Source organism: Panthera pardus, unplaced genomic scaffold (genome assembly GCF_024362965.1).
Source record: "Panthera pardus isolate Hobbes unplaced genomic scaffold, ASM2436296v1 HiC_scaffold_6, whole genome shotgun sequence".
NCBI lineage: Eukaryota > Metazoa > Chordata > Mammalia > Carnivora > Felidae > Panthera > Panthera pardus.
This window is the reverse complement of record NW_026526991.1, coordinates 95,786,595-95,812,101: the sequence shown is the minus strand read 5'-3', so window position 1 is coordinate 95,812,101 and position 25,507 is coordinate 95,786,595. Positions and strand designations below refer to the sequence as shown.

The 25,507-nt window shown below is 45.8% G+C and overlaps 1 protein-coding gene across 4 annotated transcripts in view; it reads left to right on the top strand.

The window, feature by feature from the left end:
* ETV6 (ETS variant transcription factor 6) overlaps nt 1-25,507 on the top strand; it is a 248,801-nt gene that overhangs the window by 98,765 nt on the left and 124,529 nt on the right. The window lies entirely within an intron of this gene.

The following is a 25,507-nucleotide window of genomic DNA, read 5'->3' as shown; positions in this document are numbered from 1 at the left end:
CTCTCTCTCTCTCAGGTCACCTCTTCCCCTTGCCTCTACCAGCTCCCTATCTGTAGCTTGGCAGAGTATCGGCACCAACACACTTGTGCTGTTGGGGCCAGTCTCCAAAGCAGCCGACACCTGTCATTTCCTTTTTGTCTTCCTTTCCTGTGCTGTCACCCAGCCTCTAGATGATACAGTGTGATGGGGCAGCTGGGGAGAATGAGTCACCTGATTCCCACCCTGATCACAGTGTCCAAGAAAATGCCAGGTTTCCTGGCTTGAATATTGCCCTGAGGGCCCAAGTCCAGGTTGTAGGAAGCACGGGGGGTCACCTTGGCCCTTCCCTAGCTGATGCCTCAGACTTCCGTGGTGGCACGCACGGTTGTGCTTGCCATCTCTTTCTGGCATGGTAACGCTCCCCGGGATGTTCGCCTCCTCTCATCCCGTCTCTCCTCAGAAGCCAGAAGGTTGCTTGCTGAAAGTGGAGAACAAAAGGAGACAGAGGATGCAGGCTTCTCTTCCCTCTCCCTGTGATAATTCAGGGAATCAGGTGACTGTGTTGCTGGGAAATCCTGGGGGAATATTGCTGGCTTATTCCTTCTCCTCCGGTGAGGACGCTTGCCGGGCTTCTGGCGAGGACTTGAGGGCCGTGAGAATCCGTCCCCTCCTCTGGCTTGCCGTGTCCGACGGTATTTACAAAGTCGCTACGAGTCACAGGCAGGACATTCCAGCTTCGCTTGGGCAAGGAGGTAAAGGGCACAGTTGCACTCTACCGTCTTCTCCACAAGATGAGATGCGGACTGTAGTGCCCGGGTCACGACTGCAGGCACCATTGTCCCTGGTAAACTGGAATGTTGTGGCACCAGTAGAGTAGACAGGACTGGAAAAGGAACCACAGTCAGGGAATAACATCTTTTCCTCCGGAAGCTGTCTGGTGGCCAGTAGTATATTCGCTTCGGGAACATTCGCTTCCACATCGAACATGGTCATGCCTTGCAGAACACTCTTACCATCTAATCTCATTTGTTTATTTATTCAACACTGTGCTGCACCAAACACTCTCCTGGATGCCAGGGATACAGAAATCAACGAAGCAGACCAAACTCCTTGCCCTTTGAGAGCTTCACATCTGGTACAGAGGGAAAAAAAAAAAAAAAATGTGTGAGTCCTCGTCCCAAACGGGCTGAAGTTTCTTTCATAGCTTTTCATCCCTTGGCTTCGAGACATCTGCCCCAAGAAGGCCCCAACTGTTGGTTCACCTCTGGATGCCTTTGCTCTTGTAAGCTCTTTTACCACACGGGGCTCTCGCCCCACAAGTAGTAACCATGGCAAAACCAGCTAAGACACACACCGAACCGGAGGATCTTAATTCTTAACTAGTTCTGCTGTTAAAACGAGCTGTTGGAATGTGAGTCAGGCATGATAGTACCCAGTTCTGCCATACAAGATGGTGATGGGACAAGAGACGGTTTCCTGGCCCTCTTACCTTTAACATATCATGATCTCACTGAAGGACTCTTTCTCCACACTTGGACCTGTCTCTTCCATGCCAACGCTGTTCTGGAGTAGACGGTTTCCTCAGGGGCCACTACTGGGCCACTCCCTGTGCCTAGCACACAATTGTAATAGCTAATATTTGTCATAGGATAACCCTGGACCAGGCACTGTGTGAAGTGCTTTATGTAAATTATTTTATTTAATTCCTCCCAGCAGCACTTGTAAGGTAGATCTTCTTTTTCTACCCATGTCAGACATAAGGAATTTAGGGATTAGAGAACTTACGTTAACCTGCCAAAGTCACACAGTTAGTAAGAGAGAGAGTCAGGATTCAAACTCAGTTCTGTCTGACCCCAGAGCCAGGCTCTTACCTGTTGTGCCACTATGTAAGTGTGTTCAATACATAGTTTTTGCAGAGATGGATGAATTCGGGCTTGACACTTAGCCAGGATTCACCCGTGTGGCTGTAGTGGCCAGAATGGTTTATGGCTGGAATCTTCTAACCGGTCAGTGAATTGTTGAATAGTTTGCTTATCTCCCTCGGATGGGTGGATGGAGGGATGGATGGATCCCCACATAGATTATCACATCTAGGATTATCATATCTAGGATTGTAGCTGACTTTAGGATATAATCAGTTGATAGAATATGGATTCAGGTCAGGGCAATGCCTTCTGTCTGGCAGCCTGACTCTAGAAACCTTCTGGGTAATCTGCATGAGCCCTGTTGGTTCCGACATCTGGAATGAATCCTGTGCAAATGGAGGTTCCCAGGCTTTTGTTGTTTGTCCTCAGCTGGGGCTTTCCACATGAGTCTGAGCCGCCTGCCCCACTCTCCTGTTCCAGGATTCGGCTGCCCATTGAGCTGTTTGAGAAAGCTCTCATGTAGCCCCTAGGATGGTTGAGGCTGTGCCGTATACTGGAAGATGCATCCCAGCTGGGTTTCCAAACCTAAAAGAAAATAAATATTCTAGCAAGGGAATTGGGTTATTGCTGTTTTAATCTGGGATTCCAGACAATTCCCAATGGAATGCTCATGGAAAGTACGGGGAAGAATCTGGAAGCCAAGAAAGCAGCAGGACATTTATGGTATTGCTAGGTTGAAAGCATTTTTAGCTGCTTGTTTTAAAGAGATACTCACCAGACTGGTATGCGTCAAAGTAGCTTCTTTTCACCATTTGTCCTCATTGATCTGCAGAAAAACCTTCTCTCTTAACTCTTTCTTTTTCTCTTTCCATTCTGCAGTCAAAATATAGCCTTTCCTGGTTGGAGGGAAAGTAGGGGTGATAATGTTTAAGATTCTCATACTGAGGGTTTCTCACCATTTTGTTCTGCAAAGGCAGAGCTATATGCCCAAACGGAAGGCGTGTGACAAATTAGCAAGCGATTGAGAAGTAGAAAGTAATGCCTTCTACCGGCCTGTGATAAAAACAAATGGTAAATGGAGCAAAGTGTTAAGTGGTGATTAAAGAGGGCTTGATAGGGCCAGGTGGGGTACTCTGGGCCTAGGAAAGGAGGTGAGCGAAGGGGAGAAGGGCCAGCCCCATGCTGTCCTGGTCTGGCCTCCTCACTGCCCACATGTGCAGGCTGGTACCTGCCAACACAGGTTCCTGGAACCACCCTGTTCTACTAGGAGAGCAAACACAAGGATGTTTATTGAGAAGATAGAAAGGGCTTCTTTCCCCCTCCACCCCACCCCCCTTCCACAGAGGATACTGACTTAGTTTTTAAGCTTGAGGGTAGAAGAGCTGAAATACAACAATTGTAACAGGTTGGGTGAAAGACACAAAGTTCTACTCCTTAAAGGGAGTCTAAGCCTCTTAAGGTTCCTTGAAAACACAAAAAGGATCGAAGGCCCCCCAGAGTAGCTGGAGGAGCTCACTCTTGACTCTCTAAGCAGTGAAGGCCGTGGCCTCATTCTCACCAGGGGCCTCCTGTTGTGAGGGCGAGACTTTGTCTCATTTGTCTGCCCGAAGACCTGCTTTTCTCTAAGTGCCTGGGGGGAGTGTGGGTGTTGAGGGGGCAGCCAGAGGTGCCTCATGAGGTGGTGCCCACCCTGTGAACCTCTCAGCCTCAAACAGTGATGCTGGGGGCTGCCTATCTGATTCCAGGAAAGTATGCTTCAGATCTGTCAGCAGAATTTAAATCACTACATGTCTTTTCTTTCCTTTAAATTCCTTTTTACATGATCATTTTGGATTTAGTTGATAGAATCCCATCTGATCACAGGTTGACATGATGCTCTTTGCCCAAAGACCTTGCAAAATTTTGCAGGGTCAGGTGGGCCTTCTAAAATCCCTGCGAACTGGTATTTAAAAGTCGGAACCGAGGACTCATTCATCATTTTTAATAGGGTTACGGTTTATGATGCTGTGGGTTAATAAATAGCCATAATAGCCGCTCAGAGTTTTCTAGAATCGGAACACCAGAAATAGTCCCTTGGCTCTACTTCCTTTCCTTGTGAATCTTTCAAAATTCTTACATTACTACTCCTACTTGTGTGTGTTTAATAATTTAATTTAATGCCTTCCTTTGGAAACGTTACCTCGCTGCTCACCCACTTGGTGATTTTGCCTTCTCAGCAGAGTAACTGAGTTGAAGATAGTCACATGGCGAGCAAGGCTATATTAGAACCGGGATAGTGAAAAGAGATGCACTGCCTCTCTTTTCTAATTAGCTGGAGCAACCCACAATTTTATATGCTTGCAAGTTAATTTTGTTCCCTAAGAAGACACAAAAATGAGAATTAAATGGAATCGTGGCTAGTATTTTATATTGTTATGAGCCACAGCATGTGCTCATATATGTTATCTCATTTAATCATGTACCAGCCTTTGAGGTAGGTGTTACGGATTCTGTTTTATTGATGGGATGACTGTGGTTCAGGAGGTCCACCGAATTGTCCAGATTAACACAAGCCTGTGAGGAGCCGAATGTGATGTCTACCTTGGAAGTCATCAGTTAGGCTTCTTAGGAGAACACAGAATGACAGAGTCTTGTGGACATGAAAATACAGGCACCTCTGACTGTTGGAGTCTGGGTGGCCGTGGGCGCGGGGGACTGGGAGCACTTGGGCTCTGGTAATGCACTTGACCATTAATTTGCACTGAACCTCAACACGTCGGCTTCCACCAGGAACCAGAGGCTGTTACTGTGAATAATTCACTCCTGTCTTGCCCACCCATCTCTACTGTTCCTCCCTCCTCCCTCTCTTGTGAGCGCAGGTTGACGTTCAGTTTCTGTCTGCAACAGAGCTGCCCGTGAAGGCCTCAGAGGGCCAGCTCCAGGAGTGGGGCCCAACCACATTCCCACATTCCCTGGCATTTCACCAGGAATGGCCTCCTGGGAATAGGTCTCACTGCGTTTTTGGTGTTTCCAAAGGAAAGGGCATGGTAATAGAAAGGACGTGGGTTCAAGTCAAGAAAGAACTGAGTGGGCTTGGATTCCAGGGCTCCCTCTCTCTGTTAGAGATGATTTAGCCTATAACTCAAATTTCTAAGATACCTACTCATGAGAGTTTCCTGTAAGGATCAGAGCTAACTCACGGGGAGCACCTACCATGGTGCCCAGCAAACAGTGGCCAGTAACTCACAAGAACTCTGTTTCAGTTCCCAAAGCTGGTAAATAGCCTGTTTAGGAGGTGGCTTCCTCATTTTTAAGGGCAAAGAGAAGCATGTATGTCCTTGTTTGTTTCACTAAAGAGAGGGCCTAGAGTTCTGTCTGTATAGCATCGGGACCGATTTTCCATCAGTCACACTGGAAACCAGCTTTCTTTTCTAACGTCTCTAGGATTTCCAGGAGCTCAGTTCCACTCTCGGGCACTTTCCTACCCAAACCCTATCTGCACGTCTGTCTGGAATGGTTTTTCTTCACTGGCCATGCCCAAATCTGTAGGTCTCCTTCCGCGGCCTGTCCTACCCTTCTTCTAAAACCCAGCAAGTCCTCCCGTGTCCTTTGCCGTTATCAGTATTCCAAAAATGGCCTCTCCTCACGCAGCTGCCTGTGACGTGTTGTGACATCACCAGCAGAGTTGAGGCAAGGACACGGGGAAGATTTAATTCTCAGTCAGAATCTGACAAAGCGATAATGACTCCCAACAAAGATGGCCAGCCACCAGCATTTTGTATCTTGTCCTCCGCCCCCCACCCTCCAAGCCTTCTTTTGGGTGCCTTCACCATTCACATTCAAATGCTTAAAGGCTTTCTCCTTTTCCAGCAGCACGTGAGGCTGTATCAGGGCCCTGCTTAGCTCTTTCAAACAGCTTGAAGAGAAAAAACAGCCCACAACCGAACAGCCAGGATGCTTTGGAAGGGAAATTTCCTTTTTGGGCTCGCTGTCTGAAAGAATTTCCGATGCAGGCAGACGTTAATTCCTAGCTCCATGCTTCCTGATAAGGAAGCAGCTTCAATAAATGCAGCTATTTATAGATGTCTTTTTTAAAAAAAAAAAAATATATAACCAGAGGTCTATTGACCTTTTCTTTCACTTTGCATTTCATGCCGTGCGCTCCTTGTACATTTAAGGCAGTTCCTCCAGCAGAAGCTCTGACAAAATGCCTGTGATCCCGGGGGGATGGGGAAGGGAGGGCTTTCTCTGTCTTTGGAATTCTGAAGTTGATGTTTGGCAGTCGTTGGCAATTGGTGGTCCCTACTTGGTCCTGTGGGCTATTTGTGTGAACCCAGAGATGCCCAGCACTGTTCTAGGCCCCATATTGAAAGAGTATGACAGACAAAGTGAGACAGCCATTTAAACTTAAGAGCCGATGAGAACCAGTCAGTTCTCTGAGTAGAGACTTGAACAGTGGGAAATAAATGATATTCCCATTTCTTCTGTCTCCTCTCAACTGTCTCCCCTGGGATTTTCCAACCATTAGTATCTCTGCGGTCTCTCTCTTGGCATATTAGGGCCCCTGTCCATTAAGGTCCATGGCCAACTTCATCTGTTGCTACATAATCCTTGCTGACCGGCATGATGAAGATTCAGTGTAATGTTGGCTTGAAATAGCTTCCCTAGGTTTCTCCTCACGTCCTCTCCATTATCACAAAGCACGGATTGGGTTGAATCTATACAAATAGGATAAAGTCTCCATTCTCAAATAAAAGATATTTTCTCCCATTTTGCTTTATGCCTAAGTTAAATTTTATCAGTGGCTTAGACGCTTGGAACTTCTGACAGGAGTGGCTTTGACCTCCTCATCTTTATGTTTTTCCAGAGGTGAAAGTTACCAGGGGACCTTCGATGTTACTGATTTCCCTGTTGCCGTAGGAGGATTCTGGTTCAGTTGCCTGAACCGTCCATGTGTCTTCTGGGGGTTCTTTCTTCTTGTCCCTTCTGAAGGCAGGTAGAGTAGGATTTTAGAGATATAAACTGTCCCTGTCTCTGGCCACATGCTGACTGTAAATTCCCAAGAATAATTAGTTACCCTGCCCTGATCGTTACTGCTTCCGTCTTGGGTAGGTGGATTAAACTCCATTCCTTTGAAATTAGACTCTATTTCTGTTTCCTCTAGATCATGGATAGAAATAGCCTCAAATGGAGCTCCAAGATTTCAGTAATAGAAATGCAGATTGCAGATATAGGTACTGGAGAAAGAGCTGTGGATGTGTGGCGGATGCCGATTAGATGCTTGAAAGGAAAAGTCTTAACTGGTGCAGGGCTGTGCGGGGAATACTTGATTTCACCAATTCGCTGGGGCTGAATTCTCTACTCTGGGGATGGGGGCATTAGCTAAAGCGGTTCACTGAGGATGGGGAAGGTTTGCAACAATCAAGAGGAAAACCAAAAGGGACCTAGGTGAGTCTTGAAGGGTATGGAATAGTACTGTCTTAAGAAAAATTACGGGCGTATCAGGCAGTCTATGTAGCTCCACTTTAGAAGTAACAGTATTAGGACTTACTTACTGTTTGTTTTCTAGGAGTGGCTTATCTTGACAAATGCGTGTCTTTTTCTTGTTGTCATACCCCACTTGCCCACTTTGCCAGAACTGTGCTGCTTCCTAGGAGCCATTCTGAGGTCAACTGTATACAAGATGCCACCCTAGGGAGGCCTGGGTGGCTCAGTCAGTTGAGCATCCGACTTCGGCTCAGGTCATGATCTCGCAGTCCGGGAGTTCGAGCTCCGTGTCGGGCTCTGTGCTGACAGCTCAGAGCCTGGAGCCTGCTTCGGATTCTGTGTCTCCCTCTCTCTCTGTCCCTCCCCTGCTCACACTCTGTCTCTCTCTCAAAAATAAATAAACATTAAAAAAATTTTTTTTAAAAAGGATGCCACTCGAAAGAAATCTCTGTTGCAATAATATGCAGAATAAATAATCATCGTCACTGCCGTTTATTGAGCACTTTCTGTGTGCCAAGACCTTTACATAAATTATCCTGAATAATCTCTAACACTGGAAGGTGGATACTGTGTTTGTGTCTGTATCTGTATCTGAGGCTCAGAGTGGTAAATCACTGGATGAGGTCACACAGAGAGAAGGTGAAGGAGCCATGATTTGAGTCCAGATTGAATCCCCAAATTTAGGCTTTTTGTCACTTTGCTGTGTTGCTTCTTCATTAGGAACTGATAGAAGTCGTGATTAGAGGCTGTTGGTTGGCAGGAGAAAATCCAAGCAAACAGGTTGCTGGCTTTTTTTTTTTAATTTAAGCAAAATTTTTATAAACGATAGACAAGGAAGGCCAGAGGGGTAAATGAGTGACACAAACTAAATTACCTTGTGAATATAGAGGAAGAAAAAATTTTCAAATTCAATCCTCTATGCAAACTGTTATTTGTAGCGTATTTTCAGGTACCTGTATAAATTCTGGAGTGTTAGAAATAAAATTAAATAAAGTAAAAGAATCATGTTGTCGACAATGTTCCTTCTTTGAAAAAGAGATGATCTACCCCAGATGACTGTTAAACAGCAAGAAAGATGCTGTGCTGGAACGGAGATTGTATTACTGGGTTCAGGAATGAAAGCATTTCACTTCCTAATACTTTATGTTAGTCTGACATGCTTCAGAAAAATTGTCTGACATTTTGGTGCCTCAGTTTACCAACATGCCCTATGTTCCAGGAAATTCTGCTGCAGGGTAATAGAGAGCAGGGAGCACATTTGTTGGGCTTGATCCTCTGAGCGTTGGCCCCGGCGTGCTGGCTGGTGGGGTCATGCCAGACAATCCGTTCTCTCTGCCAGTGTGGTAGCTTCCTCATATGAAAAGCAAAGTAGCCTGAGTGCAGGATTTTGCTGGTCCTTCACAGCTCAAACATTTTATGTGTTCTAATTCCAGAAGAGAACTAAGAAGGGATATGGGCAGTGGAGCATCATCTATAAATGCTAAGCATCATGGTCATTCACTTGATCTCAGTGCTCAACATCAAATTTTGGTTCGGATGGTGGTGTTTCAAGGATACAGGAGATTATCCTCTACTTTCGCCGTGATTGTTTTGTGAGGACGCCCTCGCACAAGGAAATATGGCAGTTCAACACCTGACGCTGTTGGATGCTTCCCTGATGATTGAGATCAGGTATGGGCGCAGTTCCTCGGCCTTCCAGATTTTCTGAAGGCTGTTGCGTCCACTCACACCTTACACTGGGTCCCAAGAACCTTCTCTCTGATCTCAGGCCTGCTTCCTAATTCTCGTAGACCTGAGAAGTATCTGTGAGTTGGCTCTTTTCCCAGGGCATTACGCACAGGTGTGGCTTCTGGTAACTACCCCTTGACCCCAGCTGCGCGACTTGTGGGAATCCCCTCTGCACCTCAAGGCATGGTTGCCTTTCCTGTAACCTGTAAAAATGACAATGTGTATGTTTCTCCCTCTGTCGATGTCCACTGGGTTTCCAGCTTTACAAAGCCGGCTGATCTATCTGCATGGATAGGGCCACCGTATCCTCCTTCAGCCGGCCCCATAGCAGATGTACAATTAATACTGCATTAATTAATTATAAGGGGGGGGGGGAAGCACAGTTGGCAAGGGAATGAAGGCTTTCAGCTTCTAAAGTGAGGCTTTGATGCTGAGCTTTAAAGTACATTTCCATCCGCCCCAGCCAGCAAAGAGAATCTGTGACACTCCTACCGTCCCATGGGCATGAAAACTCACACCCAAGAAACTATTTCTAAATAGGGGCCCTGAACTAGTTACTCAAATCATCTGCTTGTTGCCTCAGGCCGTGAAAAAGGGGCATAGGATTAGGGAGAAAAGAATTGCCCAGAGCAGCCGTGATTCGCAAACAAAGCTGATGCGTGGTTTTCTTTTGCCTCCTCAAGTAGCTCTCAGGTCACCAACACCAGGAACTCATTGTAGAGAAACAAATGTGAGCAGATGACTTGTTGCCAACCCTCTTGAGGAAATAAAATTACTCTTTCTTCTTCCCCCTCCTAGGCCTCGCTTGAGGAAGTAGCCCAACGGCAGTTGCAAGTTCACAAACCTGTTATTCTGATGGGCTGGAAGGTTCCTCTGTCTTGGGCATATTTTCCTACTACAAGTGAACCAAGTGGGGGGAGAAAACGCTTTCCTTTCCTTTTCATTCTAATTTCTTCCACACCATCGTTCTCATGGTTCTGCCTCCCACACTTACTCTTTTCACTTCTTGGTGCAAGGTGGTGGGGAAGCCGCCTCCCAAAATCCCCGCCCTAGACAGATAGTTCTCTTTTCCCTGTTTACAACCCTGCGTCCAGCGTGTTGTTGGGCACCCTCGCTGCCCTTACAGTTTGGCCAGCAATCACATATTCACACAGATATCCGGGATTTTATTCAAAGGTCTTTTCGAAACACAGAAGCAGAACTTCCCTGAGAGAGAGATTCCTCACCTGAGAGCTGTGGGTGTTGATAACGTCCTTTTAAACTACTCTTTAATTCTCTGATCATGCTGAGGGGAACTTCAGAGACCCGCAAAAATCCACACAGATGTAGAATTTGTTTGGACCTTGTCAAAGGAAAAATTTTTTTTTTCTTTCGATTCTTGGGCAAAGAAGAATTTCACTTCAGATGAATCTAAATGAGTGTGTGTGTGTGTGTGTGTGTGTTTCGTTCATACTGTTTCATAGCTGTAACTCCAGATAGCTGCTTGACAGAGCTTCTGTGATGATTCCTGTTACTCACAGTGATCCAGGGAAAGAACTTGACGAAACACAACTGGGTTTTGTAGCACTGGCATCGTACATTTAGCTGTGTAGCCGTCTCCCATCTTGTGCTTTCTCACTTGCTAAAGGAGTGTTGAGATTCAGAGAGTTTTCTGAACTTTTACTGTCCAGAAAGCACTACTCTAGAGCTAGGACAGAGGGTTTGTAAGTTGTTTGTGAACAGGGCCAGTGTTGACAGTGTTATGCTTCGGCAGGGTATGTGGTCACCCAGTTACGGTGATTTAAGAGCATCCTGAACTTAAATCTCTCCCACGATAAACCACCATGATGTCTGAAGTTCCATTGTTAAGATACATTCCTTTTGGATTGGGCATTATTTCTACCTAGCTTTACTTTTTAATGGTAAATTGTTAGGATAGCAGCTAGTACCTTGGAGAGAGATAACTAATACCTTAAGTCCCTGATATCTTAATGAAAGTGAGTTTATCAAATCTCTTGAATCTTTTAAAATAGAAGACCGATGGCCAGCATGGACAGAGTCAAGGGAGGGAGTAGAGTCGGGAAAAACTCCATAATTTTGCCTGGGACTGGCCTTCTCCATGGAGAAGACTGACGTAAAATTAGATGGAAAATCCAGGCCCCTTGATTCAGACACAACATTGTGAAGCTGGACCTCTGAGATGAAGATGAGTAATCTGATATTTACCATGCCTGGCCGTTGGTTTCAAGACATTGCCAGCATTGGTATTGACTGGACAAAGTCGGATCTTCTCTGGCAAACGGTTGACTGGAGAATGTAGAAGTCATCTTCATTGCCTTGAGAGGAGGAGTGAATTTTGCATCTGAATCCTTAAGCCTTTCAGTCATTCTTAACCAAACCGTCTTTACCTCTGAAGCGACTGAATGTTTGATCGTAATGCCAAGACCCCGCTGGTATTATGAGGGACCTAACGTTAATCCAAGTCTCGAGTTGAAGCGGTCAGGAAAATCTTGACTTGCGGAGAATTGAAGGGTGCCAGCCAGAGGTGAGTGGCTTATTTGAGGAGTGGGTGTGTGGAATTTGGGAGAAAGATCCTTCATAGCTCTCTGTGTGGAGTAATAACCACCGTTTATTGAGTACTCGTGGAAGGCACTTTTCACAGGTATTATGTCATTTAATCCTCATGATAGTCCTATGGGCTGAGTTTTATTATCCCCACTTCACTGACGAAAAGGCAGGTTTAAAGAGGTTAAGGAACTTGGCCAGAGTCGCAGAGCTGGTAGTTGGCAAAGCAGATTCCTCAGGCTCCCCTCCACACTCTTCCCTCCCACTCCAAGCCAAAGGCCTATTCCCGACACCATTCTCTCTGAGAACATGAAAAATGATGTTGGGTCCCCCTAAGAGATTCAGCCATGTGGTTAAAACCTCGTAAAGTTTAGAAAAATAGAATAACTCACTAAAATAAAATTATAAATCCACTCCATGGAAAATATCTACCACAACCCAAAACCTCAGGGTTAATCTATTCAGATTTCAACGCGCTATATGATTCTCACTAGTCCCTTAAATATCGCTCTGTTTCCTGGTAAACAGTATCCCTTACAGAGTCCTGGCACATGAATAGTGTAATAAGATCAGATTCTATCGCTCTGCCATTCTAGTGCAATCTAATTGCAGGGTGAAAATCCAGGGCTGTCTTAGTTGCTCATCTGTCTGTGTCTCTCTTTGTCCTACCGCCTGCTTCACAGTTTGAAGTTCAATACCACTCCCTCCTTTTGTGCTCTAGCTCTCTGTGTTGTTTCCCTTTGACAACATTTTTTTTTTTAATGAAGTGATTTGAAATGGAAAATTAAAAACTTAACTATGAGTCTGGCAGTTTCCTGCCAATGCCTCTCTGCTAAGAAGCTTCATAAAATACTATATATTATTATTCACTTCACAGCTGCTCCGGGCACTCACCCACTTAGTCATTCACAATATGTCTGAGAGATTAGTTTTTACAAGGCTGTGGTTTCAGATATTTCTCCCCCCTCCATGTTTTACTTAAAATCTGCACTGGGGAAGTTTGTGTACAAAAAAATCCACCACCCTTGAGAAAAGAGGATATGGTAATATGCGTGCTTTAGAAGCTCTGGAGGGCTCTTTTATTTTCTTGTACCTTCTTCATCTGAAATACTGTAGTCTTTCTATGACAGGTCTCGAGTCGGTGTGTGGGTCGGAGAGGGAATAAGAGTGAGTGTTTTGCTCCAGTGTGGTTGTAAACCTCCTGTTTTGGTGTCAGATATGTGAGAGAATCACCATTCTGGTTTCAGGCAAGGTGGGTAAATTATGCCCTAATAATACAGCTTCATCTTGATGACTAGATCTGATTTTTTTTTTTTTTTAATATTTAAACTCCATGAAGACAGGGGTTTTTGCCGGGTTTTTGTTGTTGTTGTTGTTGTTGTTGTTTGTTTGTTTTTTGTTTTACTATTTTATCCCCGGTACCCAAAACAGTACCTGGCACATAGTAGGCACACAATTGATTTTTGTGGGAAAATAATTTGAGCCTCAGTTTAGTCAGGGCGGCTGTGGGCCCTCTTTGTGTAAGCCCTGATGATGGCGAGTGAGATTTATGAAAACAAAACAAAACAAAACAAAAAAAAACCAGGTAGGATGTGGGCAACATAAAAATAAAATGTTAAAAAAAATTTTTTTTAACGTTTATTTATTTTTGAGACAGAGAGAGACAGAGCATGAACGGGGGGAGGGTCAGAGAGAGAGGGAGACAGGCTCCAGGCTCTGAGCCGTCAGCACAGAGCCCGACGCGGGGCTTGAACTCATGGACCGTGAGATCATGACCTGAGCCGAAGTCGGCCACCCAACCGACTGAGCCACCCAGGCGCCCCAGAAATAAAATGTTTAGAGTAAGATCAGACACCCTGTCTCCACGACCCCTCCCCACCCCCACACATCAACCAAGTTGTCCTGATTTTCAGAGTCTATTAAAATTAACAAAATGTTAAGTTACGAAAGAAAGAAAGACAGAGAGAGAGAGAGAGAGAGAGAGAGAGAGAGAGAAGAAAGAAAGAAAGAAAGAAAGAAAGAAAGAAAGAAAGAAGAGGTGCTGTTGTGTTGCATCGCCGTTGGATGACCGTGGGGTGCCCGTCTGTGAGCGTGTTTGCGTGTGCTCTGTGGGTGAGTCTCCAGATGGGCCCATTTCTCGGGGTGCTTGGGGAACGTGGCAGGTACTTCATCCCTCTTGGAGAGGTAGAGCTCTTGCTGTGATGCAGGACAGGACGGGGCGGGGGGGGGGGGCGAGGGCACCGGAGAACGAAAAAGAGGGAGGAAGGGGGTCAGCCAGGGCCCGCTTCAGTGGGGTCCCCACCACCTCCTCCCCCCACCGGGGGGCAAGAACCGAACTGTTTATCCCCACATCCCGGCAGCAGCAGAAAAGCCAGGGGTGTTTTTGGGACTCAGCTGCCAAAGTTTCTTGAAACAGCTCTGCTCCAAGGCATATGCTGGGCTCACTTCTGAGGGAAATTTCCTTTTTGGGGAAGTTGAAGCAAAGGAATTTCCTGTGTGGGCAGACAGAGCTTCCTGACTTGAAGGCTTCTTGGAAGGGAAACAGTTTCATAATGAAATGACAAATTAAAGACATACCAGCCGGGTTCACTTCAAAACAGCTATTGAGAGTACAGGCAAAGCCCTATTATACTCCCTCACAGAACAAAAATAAATCCCATCCTGACAGGTTTCTGTATGCTGGATTATATCCGTCCCCCCCGCACCTTCCTTCACAGCCCCTGTTCCTCTCCCTTCCTCCCACCCCCGCCATTAGCCGCCGCCATCTCTATCTTTAACCGCTCCCGGGAGCAGCCGGCAAGGAGGCTTGGAGCATCTCTGGCCGCCTCGCTCGGTGGCTTCGCCCGTCCCTGACCTACATGGAGGCCTTGTAGGTCACGTCACAGCCCCCGTGCTGCTAAGACTCCCAGAAGCGACCTCTTTCCTTCCCCCTCTGACACAAACCATGATTGAAGATGGCTTTAGCGACGGGGTAAGGAAAAAGTGTAGCCATCTCCCTCGGGCTGGCCTTTGAAACCTCGTACGCAGTACGTGTCAGTGCTGTTCTGGTCTCGGGAGCTGGGGTCTGAGGTCTTTGCTTTGTGGAAGGGAATAAGGGTCCGGGTGGGGCAGAGGATGTTCGTACCTGAACATAACAATCTTCTACGGTTCGGTCAGCCCACGTGTTTTAAGTTGACGCGAAGACGCCTTATGGAGTACCTCTCTTTTTTTCAGTGGAAAAGACCAGGAGGACTTTTAGACTATAGGCCAATGAAGGGAAGCGGTGCAGGTTTTGGAAGCAGATGTCTGAGTTCAAATGCCAGCTCCAGCCGTGTGCGACCAGCAGGATAGACCTTGGACGAGTCATTACACTTCTGGCCTCAGTTTCCTTATCTCTGAAATGGGTACAGCAGAACCTTTTCTACACTGTTGTGAGGAAATGAGAATGGGATTTCAAAAACACTTTGTAAACTCCTCCAAAGACTTTTCGAAATGGCACCTGCTACTTAGCCATGGTTGGGATCTTTTGGGATTGAAATGCAGGATTGGGTTGAAAGAGCAAACTTGGAGAATTTGTAGATCAATTTGGCAAGTATTTATGAGAGATTTTTCTGTGAGTGCAGCATGCTTGGGCTCTGTGGGGAGAAACAAACGAAGTACGAAGTTTAAAGCAGCCGCAGGAAGAATCTTGGACTTGGGGTCAGGAGGCCAAGGTTCAACCCTGGCTGTCACTCAGTAGCTCTGTGGCTTGGGGTGAACTATGTAACCTTGATGAATCTCCATTGTTTGTTTTTAAAATTGGGGGAAATAGACTCTATGACTTTAATAAGTTCTGTCCAATTCTGACATTGTATAATTGATTTTAAGAGGTCTCTGCCTTTTGCAGTTGTTTATAGGATTTATTCTAAAGCGCAAGGAAGAACTATTCACTGTATAACAGCCTGTCTGATGAAGAAACTTGCATCATAATTTTTTATTAGTAGATCTGATATACACAGGAAAAAATGAGTGCTTGCTAGATAGGTCAGCTATAGCAATTCGGTTTGGGGTGTTTCTGAGTGAATGCTGACTCAAAAATAAGTAGGATCGTGGGTTGAACATGGCGCTTTCCCTAAGATAACTTGTCTCGGGATTTTGGTTTACCTTCTCTCAACTGCGCCAGGGGATTCCCAGCATGTTTCCAAATGGTTGTTCGTCGAAGCCATCCCCATGATGGACATCCCTTGCCCAAATAGGCTTCTAGGATAGAGGCCACCATGTTGACTGGTCCTGACATCAGGTTTTAGCATGAGCTGGTATGTCATTTTTAGGCCCACCACATTATTCTCCTTCTCATTTCAGTTTGTATGAGTAAAGGTCTCTTACTGACTTTGCCTCAAAGCGTGTTTTCTCAGCACCCGTGTCGATTTGAGAAAACTGAGGCACTGGAAAAATTAGATACCACGTATAAAATCACAGTTGCAAAATGGTGACAAGCCAAGCGTTGCGTAAAAAGAGCTGTCATTTATTGGGTGTGTGTTCCAGTGTTCTAATACATTGTCTCATTAATTTTTTTCTCCCAACAAGTCTGAGAGGTAGGCGATATTATCTTTACAGATACAGAAACTAGGGCTTTGAAATGTTAAGTAATTTGCTCCCGGCCACAGAACTGGTTGGTGGTTGAGCCAGAATATGAACACAGGTCTGTCTGTTCCAGAACCTCCGTTCTTTACCCCTTCATTGCGTCTCCTCTGTGTAGTCAGTTGTTTTAAATTGACCTTAGTGCTTAGAAGTAAGTCACACCTGTCTCAGGCCCCTGAAAGAAAACAGCACTAACCTCATAGTCTTGTCGTGGCAGACTCTTGTAACGGCAGAAAAGCCTGTGGAAAATAATACACCTGGGTAATAAACTGAGCAAACAACCCTGCCTCTCACCTCTGTCTGGAAGAGAGCCCGTACTGGCCAGCTCTGGCCACACCTTATGCATCAGGACAGAAATCTGCTGTCCGTTTTTCAGATAGGCAAGGAAAGTGCCTGGTGCCAGACTGCATCCTTTTCCTTGTGCAATTCCTTGCAAGGGCTGTTTGTGGCTTCCCCGGGCTCGTTGGGAAGAGGATTCAAATCTTGTTCTACTCGACAGGCATTGATTGAAGAACCACCGTGCTCAGTGCTAGGGACACAAAGAGGCGCAAGGTAGGGACTCAGTCTTAGAAAGCAGAAATTGGAATAGTCATTCAACAAAACCAGTATTTACTGAGAATCCACTGTGCCCAGTAGAACAGTAATTGCAAGAGATAAATATCTAAAACACTCACAAGGATATGTTTTACATCTCCACAGAAAGTATGTGTCGTCGTTGTTGTTGTTTTTCTTGATTTCTGTTCGGTTTTCTTAACTTTCCTCTGTTCAAGTAAACTTCCAGGGTATGTCCTCTTGTTTAAGTCCAGAGCTTTATTAGTTTTCATTTCTTGGACTATCGTGTAAACAGCTCAGGAACTTCTCCTCTTCACCTCATTTTTCTCCCCCCAAAGAAGATGGATTTTTTTTCCATTGAAAATTATTTTTCAATGAAGTCTAAAATATGTTTTAAACCCACTTCTGTTTAAAACACAGATATCATCCAGGAGAAAATCTGAGGGCAAAAAAAAAAGGGGGGGGAGGATTTTGATTGCGCCTAATTAGACTCAAAGTACTAAGTTATTCTCTGGCGTATGTAGCAAAAACACTACGTGGGTGTTGTTTTGAGTTCATAGTGAGGGGAGAAATGGGGTCATCACTCCTGCGGAGAGAAAGGTAATCTCTGATTTCAGTCTTTCATTGGCCTCCGGCAGCTGGTGGGGTCTCCCGAAAAAAATTCTTTTTCTTCGTTACTCAGTATATTCCCCATTTGGGCTTGAAGCGGGAAACCCGAAAGTTGAAATGCTGTGACCACCTCTACACTGTCACATGCCCTTGCTCTCTGGTGAGGAAGTGGGGGAGACGTGGAAGAGGTGGCCTCATCACTCGCTTTGTTTGGAAGTGAGAAGCGGCGAGGGGAGGATTGGAGGAAGACGCGGGCACTCGCGGCACCGCCGGCCTGCGACACCCTGGCCATTCTTCTTCCCTGGCACTCACAGGCAGCTTTGCGAGGCAGGAGTACGTGAGGAGGAAGATCCTATTAGCAGAGGAGCTGCAGGAACTGAAGAGATGCCGAAGGGAGCCAGGTGACTGACAGGTAGATGAAATCCAACATCCTTTCTGCTCAAAGTTTTAAGAAGAGAAGTGGCCACGAGTAAGCTTGAGTTCTGTCCCCTTCCTGATACTCGCTGCTCCTCAGACCCAGGTGAGGACGATCTACTACGCGTAAGCAAGCAGATGTGGGGAAAAGAGCAAAACCCACTGAGCCGTGAGATCCCTAAGACCCTCCCCCCCGCCCCCAGGCCTTGGATGTTGGGGGTTGACAGCGGCTTCCTGTGCACTGTACCATGGAGACCGCAGGTGACGGAGGCAGTGGCCCAGCTTATGCTCTGGGCGTGCAGAGAAGGGAAGCTCCGCCTCCTTTGTTCGCATCCTCCTTGTTGGATGCTGGGGTAGCCTCTGCCCCTCTTACAGGACAACTCTAGGTCTCCGTGTGATCCTGGCCCAGCCTGAAGCCTGAGGCTTCTGAACACAAACATCCTAGTGCTGGCCTTCCTTGCATGACGCCCAGGAATCCCTAGTGGGGAAAGCCATGCCTCACCACTGTCAACCTAATGATAGACCAAGACCCCTCTTCCCTCCACCTGCCCTCCTAATAATCTTAAGATTTAGGGGAAACTAAAATAGACCTTCCTCTAGACCGACACTGCCGTTTCACATACAAATGTAGCTCTCTTTCACCCTGGAGAAAGACAGCCTTTTTGACTTCTCTGCACCTCCCAGATGGTCCAGCAGATTTGCATGAGACCCAGAGTGACACTGACGTGCTTTAACTGATGAGCGACGTCAAGCCTGTTTGTCTCTGCCGTTAGAGACTGATTTGACCCCCCACCTATAGGAACTCTAGTTTCTGAGAATGTGGCAAGGCTTTGTAGAGATCGACCCCAACCAATGCTTTCACACTTCACAATCTGAGTAATGAGCCGGATACTCCTCACGTTTTACTTTTGGTTCTTTGTCAAATAAGGTAGTAACAGAGTCCCTAACTGTAACATAGGGAGCCGTAGCTACATGTGAACTTCGTGGCTCTAAAATCTTGAGATACCGCTTCCTTACCTCCTTCCTTGTCAACGAGTGTTTAGATTTTTAATGACATTTCAAAGTCAATCTCCAAACACTTTAGAGGTCAATCCTAGCAGAGACGAACTTTAAACTGGTGGGAGTAGGGTGCAGAGCAATCCCTCTGGGAGTCAGAATGAGATACTTGTGTGTCTGGACTGGTAGCAGGTTTTTATGTTACCAGAGTGATCTCCATGGTAACAGATCAACATGGTACCAGTGACAGCTTTACACTCCAGGCTTTAGGTTCCCATGAGAAAGTGGATTCTTAACAACAAATAGGGGAGCAGAAACGAAGGAATATGGATGTACGCTCCCCTTTCTTGTAAAGTTCTGGTCATGAAGTTTCTGTTCATACAACCAGTGACATGTCCTCTTTAACCCCCTGGGTTCCTCTGTCAACCAAGACTCTTCAGAGGGTGTGCAATGTGCTCTTGAATTTCAACTGAACTCATACCAGGTTTAAATAGGCTTTGGTAGCAAAGAATTATATTGGAGTGGAACAAGAATGAGACTTGGAGTCAGGAAACCTTGCCTTCAGACCCAGCTTTTGTACTGTCTTGAAGGTCCTTACTTGCCACATTCTTAGATTCTCCCCAGTTATGATAGTCAATCATCCAGTTATATGGAAAGCCCCTGGTGTGATTCATTGGCGGTAAAAATGGTAGCCAGTTAAATAGAGGACAGTCTGCCATCCCCATCCCCATCAAAGGTATGATACTGTTGTGATCATGTGGATGCAAACGTTCAGACACCTAAAAAGTAGAAGGTAGGAGTCCTCTTTATTAAAGATTAATCTCTGAACTTAACGACCAAAATCTGGAGGCTGGATAGCCAGCAGAAGAGTTCATTTTCTGGAGTGTTGGTTACAAAAGGTTATTAATTTGGAGAATCAGCACTCGTTTATCTTAAACCACAAGAGAACATTTGTGAATTCAGGGGAACAATTATGTAATTTGGTAATTTCATGAGCCTCTTCCCTGGGGAATCTTATGACTCAACGATCAAAGGTGTCAGAGTAGAGAAGACAGCTTTCCATGGTCACATCTGTGCCCGTGGCGGGGCTTAGGTACACTCTGAAGTGAGATTCTTTGTGGCTGAGACCTCGGACTGATTGGTGATGGGTGGTTTGGGTAATGGTTTCTGTTGTATACATTTAAAGGGGACTAGTCTTTCCCCCAAAAGGGAAGTTTCTTTTCTAAGGAATTTATTCCTAGGGTTGTGGGGGAGTTAAACCCACTGTGCATCAAGGAAGTAACTGATTGCGTATTTCGTATAAAAGGCAACTATGAACTTGATATTGACTAAAGCAAACCAGCAGCTTCTTTCTACCACCTGGTTAGAACGTTTCTTTACTATACTTTGCAAGATGATAAAGGACAACCAAGGTGCCTGGGTGGCTCAATCGGTTAAGCATCTGATTCTTGATCTTGGCTCGGGTCATGATCTTGTGGATCGAGCCCCAAGTCGGGCTCTGAATTGACAGCAACAGAGCCTGCTTGGGATTCTCTCCCTCTCCCTCTCTCTCTGCCCTCCCCCACTCATACTCGCGCGCGTGCACAGACAGTCTCTCTCAAAATAAATAAACGTAAATAAAAAAGGACAAGTAATGGTAGTGCTAAGCTTCTCTTGCAATTCTCTGTGGTCTATCTCTAACCAATGGAAGTCTAAAGATTTTTATTTTAGGATCATAATGTTGGAAGATCTTTAGATTGCCCATATCATAATGCCACTTCTAAGACTGGTTTTAAGGTTTCTGATCATGATTTAAGTATGAAAAGTCTTGATCTTATTTCCTTTGTCATTTCTAGGTCTTTTTTTAAAAAAATTTTTAAATGTTTATTCATTTTTTGAGAGAGAGAGAGAGAGAGAGCACAGCAGGGGAGGGGCAGAGAGAGAGAGGGAGACACAGAATCCGAAGCAGGCTCCAGGCTCTGAGCTGTCATCACAGAGCCCGATGTGGCGCTCGAACCCACGAATGATGGGATTATGACCTGAGCTGAAGTTGGATGCTTAACCTACTGAGCCACCCAGGTGCCCTTGTCATTTCTAGGTCTTAAATTTACTTTGTTGACATAAAAAGAATTTTTGTTTAGCTCAGCAAAAGTTAAAAGAGCAGTGTATATCTTTTTTTTTTTAGTTTTTTAATAAAGATTTTTTGCCTGAGAATCAACAGTGTTGGGACTGTTTCAGTTGAAAATGGAAATGTTCTTGAAGTTATATCAACATGGACAGGACAGTGAGCTAGAATTTTAGAGCTTGGTTTCCTGACTGTGCAGTTTTGGTTCTAGAACATTAGCATTGTCTGAGTTCAAATGTAAATAGACATTGTTTTGTTGTTATCTGCTGGTTTAAATTTTCATTCGGCTTGTAACGAAGAGATCATTGATCGCCCTGAACGCTTTGAAAGGAGACTAGACAAGGCTCAGTCCCACTGAGCTGGTATCCAAAGCAACTTTTCTCATGTTCTGGCTTGTAGCACTTTCAGAAATAAGGTTTTAGGAGAAGAAGGAGGGCATTTGAGGAAAACAGAGCATATTTATAAGGAGAGCATACTTCATTCCCTTCAAAACACAAACAAATGAATAAACTGGGGGGAAAAAAAAAGAAACAAAACACCGATCCGAATCCCAGGAGTGGGAAGGGAACCCACCCCATGGCTTCCGTTGCAGACACTACTGTTGCTGGGGGTGCAGCAGGATGCCTTTGACCCGAAAGTCGGGGAGAGGGAACATGGCCTGCGTGCTGCCGTGCCCTTGGGTGACCAAGGCTGCTGGTGCAGCCGCAGAGAAACGAGATAGCGTGGGGAGAACGGGGACACACGGTGTGTCATGGGAAGGAGGGCAGACCTGGAGCCCAGACAGCTGAGGGCAAGGGACTGTTGGGGCAGGACCCCAGCCGCAAGGCCGATGGAGAAGTTGGCTGATCTCAGAGATCTCAGAAAGGAGAGGTGTTTTGTTTGTTTTGCTTTTGCTTTTAGTGGAAGAGGGAGTTGAATGAGGAAGGAGGGTGGGAAGCTTCAGGGCAGTTTTGTGTCCAAGGTTGAGAGATGTTCCTCCTGGTAGCAGAATGCCCGGCTTTCATCTTGTCCTGCATTGTGGCCCCACTGCCTGGGGAACTCCGTCAACAACCCACGTCTTAACCACCTAGGAGAGTTTACAAATGGGGCATGGGGCCTTGTGCAGACAGACCTCCAAGAGTCAGGCACTAGGTTTGGGCCAGCTTGTGGACTCTCCTTCGTATCACTGCAGTGCCCTGTCCATCTGCTTGCTCCAGGCCCTGCAGGCATGTGAAATGGCAGGGTCATTCTGTACCTTAGAATGTGTGTCCCCAGGTCACATTTATCCCTGGAGCACATTTTTCCCCCTCGTGGTAAAGAATTAAATGTAAACAGGGGCGCCTGGGTGGCTCAGTCGGTTAAGCGTCCAACTTCAGCTCAGGTCATGATCTCGTGGTTCACGAGTTTGAGCCCTGCGTTGCACTCTGTGCTGACAGCTCAGAGCCTGGAGCCTGCTTCAGACTCTGTTTCCCTCTCTCTCTCTTTCTGCCCTCTCTCTCTCTCTCTCAGTTTCAAGAATAAATAAACATTAAAAAAATTTGTATAAAGAGTTAAATGTAAACAAATGGTTTTCAGCTGTCCCCTTAGCTCATAAAAACCCATATATAACTCATATTCTGTCTGAAATATAGTACAGGTAGACCTGTTTCTACTAACCACCTTTTCTAGCCTAATAATTAATCTGGCAAAATGCATGTAGATTCCAACTGTGGTTCAGCAAGGAGGAGCGCATCATAACCACTGCCCTGCCTCTTGAAGGAACTTGGGAGAAAATGAACAACTGGTAACTTGTTAGCTAGCCTCTGAATGAGGGAGAGTGCTGTTTTAGACAGGCCCCAGGAATCCCGAATGATGCGGGAGAGGACTGTGGCCCCATGGGGGCAGGCTAGGGAATTATCCATCCCTCTTCCTCTGAATGGGTCACAACGGAGTGTCTCATCAGGAACTGTGTGTATAAAAACATGACGTCTGCAGATTTGGGCATGGCTAGATGCCTTCGCTGCGTGCTGTATCTTTAATTCCTATCCAGGTGCAGTTTCAACCTTGCATAACATCTTGTAGCAGAGGGCAATTTGTTTTCTCCAGTCAAATCTATGATTTGAGAATGTGGCTGTTAATGAATGAGAGTACAGGAAAACGTGGGGGTCCAGAAGGGTAAAGCTGATTCCCGGGACCGTAAACTTGGGACTCTGAACTGTGGATGGTGGCTACAAAAGTCCTGGCCAAGGCAGGGAGGCTGATAGTGGGGGGCAGTCTCCTTCACTGGGAGACTCCAGGTTCTAATCCTGGAAAGTTAATTGTGGAAGAAAACTTAGCCAGTCACAACAAACAACTGCCAGACTTATTTTGTGGCAGGCCCTGTGATGAGTGCTGGAGTTACACGTCGAATAAAATATGGATACTCCTCTTTATGACTTACTAAAATGTTTTTATGTGAGTTTGTGTTCGCTTTTCCAGCAAATATGAACTGAGCAGCCATCATGTGCCAGGCAGATGCTAGACGATGTGGAAACTTCAGTGAACAGGAGCAGACATGTTGTCCTGTTAATTTGTAGAATTTACACTCCAGAGGGGTCTCTACCCACCCCATCAAAATATGTACAGAAGACACTGTCACTGCCCTACTTCTGAGTCTGTGCTCAGGTCACTCCCTGAGTTGAGTCTTTCCACATTTATAAATATCCCTATTGTGGGAGCCACTGAAAAGGACAGAGGAACCTGATAAGCCAGGCAGGCGGAGCACCCAAGCAGTGGTTTGTGAACAGTTAGTGGGGCAGCCAGAGTTCCCTGCACCAAGCATTATGTTTTATGTGTGCACATCAGCGTGTTACTGATTGCTTCCTTGTGCTGATCTGTTTTTATTTCCTGTAGTTCTTCAGGTCTGTCCAAGCCAGTATGATCTATCTTCTACTAATGTTTCTGGAATTCTAGGGAGCTGTTTAATGCACTTTCTTCTGCATCTGCCACAGCATCAGGCCCCACGCCCACTAACCATGCTTGATGGTGATGCCCAGAGATGATGGTTATTACCAGCCCTGGGTTTGGAAGCCAGTCTACCAGTGATGGAACCATCAAGGCTCAGCTTAGGAGCTCATAGTCACGTGGGAGAAGGAGCTCAGGACCACATGCAGGACTATGGGGTGATGGAAATTGATTTCAGGTACTGAGGTAAATCTCCAGTGAGGTGAAGACAAACAGGTCAGGACAAAGCCCTTATGTCATAGCAGCACTACAGAGTCCCAGGGTGGGGACCTGACTTCTCCTTTAGACTGAGCATTGAAATTAACTCACCAAAGAACAAATACTGGAAGTATGTACTTGAAATGATAACATACAAGATTTTGGGTTTTTAGCTGGCAGATTTTTTTTTTAATACTAATTCTCAATTCAGACTAGTTGGTGGGGGGGAGCCGGGCCCATGTATTCATGCTTGGCACAGGTAGGCATAACAGATTCGCAACAGCAGCTCACGCAAGAGGCATGTATGTGTAAGTGACATGAAAAAACACCAACAGGGGCACCTGGGTGGCTCAGGCAGTTGAGCGTCCGACTTCGGCTCAGGTCATGATCTTGCGGTTTGTGAGTTTGAGCCCCGTGTTGGGCTCTGTGCTGACAGCTCAGAGTCTGGAGCCTGCTTTGGATTCTGTATACCCCCCTCTTTGCCCTTCCCCCACTTGTGCTCTGTCTGTCTCGCTCTCTCAAAAATAAATAAATGTTAAAAAAAAAAAAAAAACAACCACCAACAGCGACCTAAGAACAAAAACGCAATCTGCTGAGCATACCCTTTGGCAAATGTGGGTTAAGATCCTTAAAACAGTTTAACTCCTCAGCTCGGCAACCTCTTCTCTAAAAATCCATCACCAGGAAACAGTCTCAGATGCCGACAGTGGTTCTTACACACGGATGTACGGCCAACAAGACATCAGTTCAATGAGTTAGGGAAGGTCATTACACCAGAATATTATGCGGCAGTTAAAAATCACGTTTTTGAAATGTTCATCTCATATAATTGCAAAGGAAGGATACACATCTCTGTCCTCAAAATAATCCCATTTAAAAAAATCCATTATGGGGCGCCTGGGTGGCTCAGTCGGTTAAGCGGCCAACTTCGGCTCAGGTCATGATCTCGCAGTCCATGAGTTCGAGCCCCACGTCAGGCTCTGTGCTGACAGCTCAGAGCCTGGAGCCTGTTTCAGATTCTGTGTCTCCCTCTCTCTGACCCTCCCCCGTTCATGCTCTGTCTCTCTCTGTCTCAAAAATAAATAAACGTTAAAAAAATTTTTTTTTTAAAAATCCATTAAAATAGACCAGAAGGAAATGCAGGAAAATAGTTCTTGTGGTTATTTCTAGGTGAAAGGACTACGGGTAGAGGGTTTTTTTCCCTCTTTCTCTACTGTAATTTTTTTCTAGCATTGTCTAGGATTATTTTTGTCTTAACGAAATCATGATCACATCCGTTCCCAGCTGGCCACTTTGCACCTAGATTCATTGTGTTAAACTGCAAGCAAAGAACTAGCATTAAAGAATGTTATTTAATTAAAGTGCTTTCCATTGTCCCCTTCCCCCTACCCTTAAAACCCCTCACGACCTTCCCACTGCACCTAGGACAAATGCAGCAGCCTGCAGGGTCCCGCACACCCTGGGTCCCACTCACCTCTGCAGCTTTATCTTG